General features: G+C 33.7%; 4 pseudogenes; all 4 read right to left on the bottom strand.

Moving 5' to 3' along the window:
• Positions 1-178: 178 nt before the first annotated feature.
• LOC130701993 (5S ribosomal RNA) lies at positions 179-297 on the bottom strand (annotated as a pseudogene).
• Positions 298-642: 345 nt separating this feature from the next.
• On the bottom strand, positions 643-761 carry LOC130702005 (5S ribosomal RNA; annotated as a pseudogene).
• Positions 762-1,106: 345 nt separating this feature from the next.
• LOC130702017 (5S ribosomal RNA) lies at positions 1,107-1,225 on the bottom strand (annotated as a pseudogene).
• A 5,924-nt stretch (positions 1,226-7,149) lies between these two features.
• LOC130702029 (5S ribosomal RNA) lies at positions 7,150-7,268 on the bottom strand (annotated as a pseudogene).
• Between the last annotated feature and the right edge of the window lie 346 nt (positions 7,269-7,614).

Here is a 7,614-nt window from a genome sequence, read left to right as displayed (position 1 = left end):
TCACGGAAATGCACCATTCTTTTTGTATTTCGTTTTAAAATACCTCTAGTTTATAGAAGATGAAATTTCAAAACTGACCACTAGGTGGCGTTTTAGAAAATACTAGAATTCACCACGAGATGGTTCGTACTTCCCTGTGATTCATCCAAAAACGGCTAGGTGGATATAAAAGTTTTGATGCCAACAGCATCCCGTATTCCCAAGCGGTCACCCATCTAGGTACTAACGGAACCCGACGTAGCTTAACTTCCTGGAGCTGACGAGACAAGGTTTGTTCTACGTGGTATGGCCGTTGACAATTCAGTTCCAAAATAAAATGAATACACTCCAGTAATGTCCATTAAAACCAGCACAAGTACAATTGATTTATATAGTTAAGGATATTGGACTGGTAACCATCGCGTTCGGTCAACCACAAAAATGCAAACATATAAAATTCACTTTCTTGAAAGAGGTCACTTTTCTCACGGAAATGCACCATTCTTTTTGTATTTCGTTTTAAAATACCTCTAGTTTATAGAAGATGAAATTTCAAAACTGACCACTAGGTGGCGTTTTAGAAAATACTAGAATTCACCGCGAGATGGTTCGTACTTCCCTGTGATTCATCCAAAAACGGCTAGGTGGATATAAAAGTTTTGATGCCAACAGCATCCCGTATTCCCAAGCGGTCACCCATCTAGGTACTAACGGAACCCGACGTAGCTTAACTTCCTGGAGCTGACGAGACAAGGTTTGTTCTACGTGGTATGGCCGTTGACAATTCAGTTCCAAAATAAAATGAATACACTCCAGTAATGTCCATTAAAACCAGCACAAGTACAATTGATTTATATAGTTAAGGATATTGGACTGGTAACCATCGCGTTCGGTAAACCACAAAAATGATAACAAATAAAATTCACTTTCTTGAAAGAGGTCACTTTTCTCACGGAAATGCACCATTCTTTTTGTATTTCGTTTTAAAATACCTTTAGTTTATAGAAGATGAAATTTCAAAACTGACCACTAGGTGGCGTTTTAGAAAATACTAGAATTCACCGCGAGATGGTTCGTACTTCCCTGTGATTCATCCAAAAACGGCTAGGTGGATATAAAAGTTTTGATGCCAACAGCATCCCGTATTCCCAAGCGGTCACCCATCTAGGTACTAACGGAACCCGACGTAGCTTAACTTCCTGGAGCTGACGAGACAAGGTTTGTTCTACGTGGTATGGCCGTTGACAATTCAGTTCCAAAATAAAATGAATACACTCCAGTAATGTCCATTAAAACCAGCACAAGTACAATTGATTTATATAGTTAAGGATATTGGACTGGTAACCATCGCGTTCGGTCAACCACAAAAATGCAAACAAATAAAATTCACTTTCTTTAAAGAGGTCACTTTTCTCACGGAAATGTACCATTCTTTTTGTGTTCTCGTTTTAAAAAATACCTTTAGTTTATAGGAGATGAAATTTCAAAACTGACCACTAGGTGGCGTTTTAGAAAATACTAGAATTCACCGCGAGATGGTTCGTACTTCCCTGTGATTCATCCAAAAACGGCTAGGTGGATATAAAAGTTTTGATGCCAACAGCATCCCGTATTCCCAAGCGGTCACCCATCTAGGTACTAACGGAACCCGACGTAGCTTACTTTTTTTTTTTTTTTTTTTTTTTTTTTTTTTTTTTTTTTTTTTTTTTTTTTTTTTTTTTTTTTTTTTTTTTTGAATGGTTTTAATGTTTTATACTAGGTGGCACTGCTGTATGTTTACAAAATGTTAAGTGTCAAACCATTTTTGATAATCTGGGTAATTTCTTATTTCATTTTCTAAGATTTTAATTGAATTAATAAAATAATACATGAAATTTAGTTTTTTCCTTTTCTTCCATATAATTAAACTGAGGTTAGCTGCTAAAAATATTGCCTTATTTTGACTTTTCTTTGGTTTTTCTGGAAAGTCAAATAAATAAATTTGTTGTTTAGTTGGAATGAAAGTGTTATTATACATTGCTGAGATTTTCCTTTTGACTATTTGTACAGCTGGTTTTGTTATTTTACAATTAAATAAGTGATCTATATTTTCGTGTTGATCGCACTGATCGCATTTTGGGTTAATATCTTGCTTGCATTTTATTAATCTATCTTTTGTTGGGAGAACATTGTGAATTTGTAAAAACATGTGTTCTTTTAATAGTGGAGATAAAAACTTTTTCGTTATTGCTTTAAAGCCAGGTTTAAAATTTATATTGGGACATTTTGAGATGATCTTTGGAGGTTTTTGTTCTTCCTTTATTAGACTAGCGTAAATTTCTTTGGCTGTAATTTCCTGGGTTAAGTTTTTCGTTTCTGATAAATTTATTATATATTCAGTTGATGATACTAAAAATTTTGGAGGTGTTTCACAGTTTGGTCCTGGGTTCACTGGAAAAATGTTTCTTAATTTAAGACCAATCCAATATTTTAAGACTTTACTATTTTCTCCATTTGTTATGTCCGTGAAATCATTTAAAATTGTTTTTAAAAAAAGAGAATTGTACTTTACTTTTGTATTGACAAGATTTAAACCCCCTTCTGGTATAGTTTGGTAAAGCTCTTTTTTTGCTATGCTTTCTAGCTGATGCCTCCATATGAAATTGTGTCCTAACTGTTGAATTTTGTCTGAATATTGTTTTGGTATTGGTAAAATTTTTGCTAAATGTGATAACCTAGGAACAATAAAACTGTTAAAAAATGTTACTTTTTGTTGTATTGTTAATAGTCTGTTAAAAGTGTTTTGTATAGTTTGCTGTATTTTTGTAACTAGTGTGGTGCAGTTTTGGTCAATTGTTGTTGAAATGTTTTCGTGCCAACATATTCCAAGCATTTTCATTTTCTCCACTGGTTTTATCCAAGTATCTGGCCATGGGATTACTTCTGCACGGCTACCTATTTTTAAAAAATGAGATTTTCCTTTATTAACTCTTGAATTTGTGGCCTTCTCGAAGACTTCAATGCATCGTTCCAGTTTTGTTAGTTCCGTCGGTTTGTTAATAAAAATTGAAATGTCGTCTACGAACGCACTAACTTGGTGACTTGCCTGGGCTATTTTTATTGGTTCAATTTCTTTTTTCAGTAATCTAAGAAAGGGCTCAATAAAAATGATATATAAATACATTGCCAATGGACATCCCTGTCTTACCCCTCTTGTTAGGAGAATTTCTTCTCCAAGTGCTTTGTTGATAAAAACTTTACTAGTTGAGTTTTCGTATAAAATTTGTATATAATTAATAAAAGTGTCATGGAAACCAAATTTGAGTAGTACTTCATATAAAAATGTTCTATCTACCATGTCGTAAGCTTTTTCAAAATCGAGACTTACAATTGCTGCTCCTCTTGTTCTGTTTCTATACAAATATGCATTCCCTCTTTCAGTATCATATTGCTCTTCTGTTGAGAAATATTCAATAATATTTCTAAATGTTAGTAAATTCTGCGTTATATCTCTGTTTTGAATCCCACCGGTTTGTTCTTTACTGATAATGTTTGGTAAAATATTTTTAAGTCTTATGGTTAAAATTTTTGCTAAAATCTTGTAGTCAGAACATAAGAGGCTAATTGGTCTCCAGTTCCCTAATACGGTTTTGCTACCTCCTTTGTGTATAAGAGTAATTATTCCACTCGATTGCGTTTTGCTAAGATTATTGGAATTTAAAATAAATCTGAACATGTTCGTAATTTCATTCTTTAAAAAAGGCCAAATTTTCTTATAAAACTCAATGGGCAATCCATCGATACCTGGCGATCTTCCTTCCTGTAGTGTATTTATTGCATTTAAAACTTCACTTTCCGAAATCAATTTTACAAGTTGTTGATTAATATCTTCTGTTAAGATAGGTTGTATGTTTTCTAAAATGGCCCATCGTTCTTGTATATCGTGATTTTTCAATGTGTATAGTTCTTTGTAAAAATCATGTATTGTTTCGTGTATTTCCTTCTTCTGCGTTCCATTGCTTTCCAAGTGCTTTATAGTTCGACCTTCTCCATTAGTCTTTTCTTTAATTAAGTTCGCTACTGTGCTGACCTCATTATTTACTAGGTAATTTAGTTTTCCCCTGATTTGTTTTCCATTTTCCTCTATCTTGTGAATGTCTTTTAATTTATTTTTAAATAAATAATAATCTTCCAAATTTCTTCCTCCATTATCAATTTCTGATTTTACTTGATCGAGGCATTTTTCATAAAATTTTTTCATTGTGTTCTTTTCTTTCGTTTTGTTTTTGCAGAATTTTTGACTTAGTTTTCTAAATTTTTCCTTTATTTCTTTTTCCCACCAATCTACTATAGATGGATACTCGTGTAATTTCCTTTTTGCTTTTAAAATAAAATTTTCCAATTCTTCCTGAAAATCTGGGTCTTCAAGTACACTGGTATTAAGTTTCCATAATATGTTTTTTTTCACTGGTTTACATATGGTTCCCTCCAATTCTAACATGACAGCTATGTGGTGGCACTATATGCAAAATTTACATTGGTGCAATTTCTTATGATATGTTTGTGCTTTGACTGTATATAGATTCTATCGATTCTCGATTTTCCATTTGGGCTGATAAAAGTGTACGTTTTCGCATCTGGGTTCATCGTTCTAAAAGCATCGATATATTTTAGTCGATCAATCAGATTTTTGAGTTGGTGATTTATTTTCTTTTTTATTCCTTCTCTATCTCTTGCGTCAATTATACAGTTAAAATCCCCTAGAATTATTGTGTTTTCATCGTTAGCTTTTAAAAATTTCGGTAAAACGTGAAGGAAGAATAAATGTCTGTTTGCTGCTGTCTCGTTTTGGGTTGGGGCGTATATATTTACAATGATAAAATCTTTGAAATGCACTCTTATTATTCTTCCCGATTCTTCCTTTTCTATTTCAATTACTTCTATTTCTTTTTTGTATATAATGATAGTTCCAGATCTTTTGTTCTCGATGTTATTATTTATGACTGCTACATAATCTATATGAAGGTCAATAAGCGTGTTAATATTAGTTTCTTGCAAAGACAAAATATCTGGCTTGTGTTTACTAAGAAATTTATTTAAAAATTGTTGTTTGCTGCTATCTTTTATTCCGTTTATATTAAGAGTGATAATCTTAATCATAAAAATATGTTTTGAATAGAAGAACCCTTTTAAAGTATTGGTGTAAAATTTGTGTTTTGGGGGCTTGGGTTTTCACCGTCTATTTCAATGTTTTGATACGTATCTGTGTTATTTTTTCTAAAACGAGCTATATTTTTTTCCTTTTCATTTCCCTTATCTTCCTCTTCTTCCTTATCTGATTTCTCCTTTCCCCCTGTTAAGTTTATTGTTTCTACATTTTCCGGAGAATTACTTTCACGCAATTCGCTATCCACTTGCTTTGCAACTTCTACTTCTCCTGAGCTGCAAGGCCATTCCTTATTTATTTCTTCTTCAGTCGGTGAGTTCCCTATATCTGAATTTTTCTGAATATTGGTTTCTGTCCACTGGACTACACTTGGCTGATCTTTTTCAGAAATTTCATGTTTGTCCTTGTTTTGATTGAAATTTTTCTTTTGTTGTTCACCAATATCTTTTCTTCCTGCTTTAACATTAGGTTTTACTCTCTTCCTGATTCTCTTGCATTTTTCTTCTCTTTTTCCTTTTTCTTCCGAATCATCTGATACTTTCCTTTCTCTTTTCTTGTTATATTGCTCTTCTTCTTCTATTTCTGATTCCGATATTTCAGTTTCATGGGTTTTTGCTACCATTGGTAGTCCCATATTCTTATTTGTCTGGGCATGTTCTGCCTCATTTACAATGTCCTGCAGAGCATTAATTGCCGAAGTGAACGCAGGGCTGCCTCCCACTGCTTGGCTGTAGGATTTCCTTCCAGCCTCACAATGTCTAGCTTCGTGATCTTCTGAGTCGCACCTGGCACACGTTTTTATTTGGCCTGTATAGGAAATCGCAAATCGATTTTCCATAACTGAAATAAATGACGGAATATTCTTTGTGACAATCATTTCAACTGTTAATTTTTCCCTTTTAGTTTTCAGAAGGTCTAACGCTGGTATTTCAAATTCAATTTTTTTTATTTTTCCATAAGGCTCCAGAATTTTGTGAAAAACTTTAATGTCCATTTCGTCCGGTACATATTTAATTTGGACTTTTTTCCAAGGACTGCCGGCCATGAACACCGGTATGATGTGTATCTTTCCATGTTTCTCGAATGGGATTCCTTGAGAATGACGTTTGAAAAACATTTCAAACTGATGCTGGTGACGAAACTTTGCGACAACATTTTTGGTGTGATAGTGAAGATCTATAACAATCAATTGGTCGTCGACTATCCCCAGTTTCATGAACCATCTATGAACCTCAATTTCAAGTGGAACAAAGTCAACCTCCTTGAAGCTGAAAAATAGTGTCTTTTCCCTTTTGATTTCCATTTTACGTTCGAAGAGTGCAATTGTGCTTTTTTTTTTTTTTTTTTTGTTTATTTTTGTATGAATTTGTGCAGAAGGGCAAACTGAGATGTGAATTAGTTGTTGATGGATGATATATGTTAAGAAAGTTGATATTGGGGGAAACTTGAAAACTATTTTGCTGGTGTAAATACAATTATATTGGTGAAAAGAAATTAGAAAATTTGTGAAGAAGGAAGTATAGTAGATAGTCTGAACCTGAAGATGACAATTATATGTATAGAGAAATGAAGAAAGGGAAAAAAAACTAAGCTTTTGAAAAAAAAAAATGGGAATGTAATAAATGGTGCTTTAAGTTGGAAAAGAGAGAAAATTGAGTGAAATTTGAGTTTATTGATTTATTGAGGAGCTATAGGACTGACAACCTGGAGCTGACGAGACAAGGTTTGTTCTACGTGGTATGGCCGTTGACAATTCAGTTCCAAAATAAAATGAATACACTCCAGTAATGTCCATTAAAACCAGCACAAGTACAATTGATTTATATAGTTAAGGATATTGGACTGGTAACCATCGCGTTCGGTCAACCACAAAAATGCAAACATATAAAATTCACTTTCTTGAAAGAGGTCACTTTTCTCACGGAAATGCACCATTCTTTAGAAAATACTAGAATTCACCACGAGATGGTTCGTACTTCCCTGTGATTCATCCAAAAACGGCTAGGTGGATATAAAAGTTTTGATGCCAACAGCATCCCGTATTCCCAAGCGGTCACCCATCTAGGTACTAACGGAACCCGACGTAGCTTAACTTCCTGGAGCTGACGAGACAAGGTTTGTTCTACGTGGTATGGCCGTTGACAATTCAGTTCCAAAATAAAATGAATACACTCCAGTAATGTCCATTAAAACCAGCACAAGTACAATTGATTTATATAGTTAAGGATATTGGACTGGTAACCATCGCGTTCGGTCAACCACAAAAATGCAAACATATAAAATTCACTTTCTTGAAAGAGGTCACTTTTCTCACGGAAATGCACCATTCTTTTTGTATTTCGTTTTAAAATACCCTCTAGTTTATAGAAGATGAAATTTCAAAACTGACCACTAGGTGGCGTTTTAGAAAATACTAGAATTCACCACGAGATGGTTCGTACTTCCCTGTGATTCATCCAAAAACGGCTAGGTGGATATAAAAGTTTTGA

Source organism: Daphnia carinata, chromosome 10, assembly GCF_022539665.2.
Source record: "Daphnia carinata strain CSIRO-1 chromosome 10, CSIRO_AGI_Dcar_HiC_V3, whole genome shotgun sequence".
Classification (NCBI taxonomy): domain Eukaryota; kingdom Metazoa; phylum Arthropoda; class Branchiopoda; order Diplostraca; family Daphniidae; genus Daphnia; species Daphnia carinata.
The sequence above is the reverse complement of the archived record's forward strand: the minus strand, read 5'-3'. Positions and strand labels throughout refer to the sequence as shown.